General features: G+C 63.8%; 1 protein-coding gene across 1 annotated transcript in view; it reads right to left on the bottom strand.

Moving 5' to 3' along the window:
- The window catches only part of LOC113205034 (ras-related protein Rab-37), a 32,975-nt gene that overhangs the window by 1,339 nt on the left and 30,326 nt on the right, over positions 1-1,310 (bottom strand). The window lies entirely within an intron of this gene.

Here is a 1,310-nt window from a genome sequence, read left to right as displayed (position 1 = left end):
GGGAAGGGGTGGGGGGGAAAGTCTTGCGCCATCCAACTGCTCTTGGTTCCCGTTCCACATCACTGAGCGTAAAAGGAAAATTTCGTCGGAAATTGAGAAACGCGTCGAGCACCGGCAGCTGGTTGAGAAGAAAGGGCGGGAGGGTGAGAGGTGTTTCAGGCACGTGGACTCCAGGAGAGGGTGCAGGGTACAGGCAGCACTCCAGCAGCATCCCTCGGCCCCGGGCGCTCCGTGCCTGGAGCCTCCTGTAATTATCACCCCAGCCGGCACGTGGCCCACCGGTCCCTCCGGCTCAATGCTCAATCAGGGACGCCAGCGCCGCCCGCCCACCCCTCCAGGCACGACCCTCCAGGCCCAACCCTTCAGGTACGCCTCCAGGCACGACCCTCCAGGTACAACCCTCCAGGTACGCCTCCAGGCACGACCCTCCAGGTACAACCCTCCATACACGACCCTCCAGGCACGACCCTCCAGGCCCAACCCTTCAGGCACGCCTGCAGGCACGACCCTTCAGGTACAACCCTCCAGACACGACCATCCAGGCACGCCTCCAGGTACGACCCTCCAGGCACGGCCCTCCAGGCACAACCCTCCAGGCACGACCCTCCAGGCACGACCCTCCAGGCCGCTCGAGGCCGCTTGAGGCTTTAGGCCTGCCGGGAGAGGGAGGTCGCCGGGGAGGTCGCGGATATGCGCCTCTCTGGCCGCAGCCATATCGTGCACCGCGCAGTATGACACGGAAGAGAATAAACGGACCGATGCATGTTCAGAGTGACAAAAGCCACAAACCCCATGGAATAGTTAGTAGCCGCTGCTGCAGAAGGGGATCGATCAGAACTTTGCGAACAAAAGGGCTTTGAGGCTGCACGGACAGCATTGTGGTCGGACAGACGGACTGATGATGGACGGACGGACGGACGGACGAATGACGACTGATTAGGTAAAGCCATCCCCGCCTGGCGAGCTTTAATCTCACAGCCAGCGCAGCCGGGCCGTAGGGCTGGGCTGCTGGGAGCATGAGACCGGCCCATTAGCCCCCGCAGGCCCGGGGGTAGGCAGACCCGGCCGACAGACCCGCGCAGCCGGTGGCCTACTCGTCCGGCCACAGGCGCTCCGCAGGGCAACGCAGCGCGGTGCGCAGCGCTCGGCCGAGCGTTAACCATGCGGCTAGCTGGGCTAGCTGCAGGCAGGGTCTCCTCCCCCCCCCCCCTCTCTCTCCATTCCACCCTCCCTCTCTTCTCCTCTGTGCACTGCTGCACTTCGATTCACCCGCTCCCCTTACAATTAACCAGCCACGCACGTTTGTCGAG

This window comes from Frankliniella occidentalis, unplaced genomic scaffold (assembly GCF_000697945.3).
Source record: "Frankliniella occidentalis isolate FOCC.00 unplaced genomic scaffold, Focc_3.1 Scaffold23, whole genome shotgun sequence".
Lineage (NCBI taxonomy): Eukaryota > Metazoa > Arthropoda > Insecta > Thysanoptera > Thripidae > Frankliniella > Frankliniella occidentalis.
The sequence above is the reverse complement of the archived record's forward strand: the minus strand, read 5'-3'. Positions and strand labels throughout refer to the sequence as shown.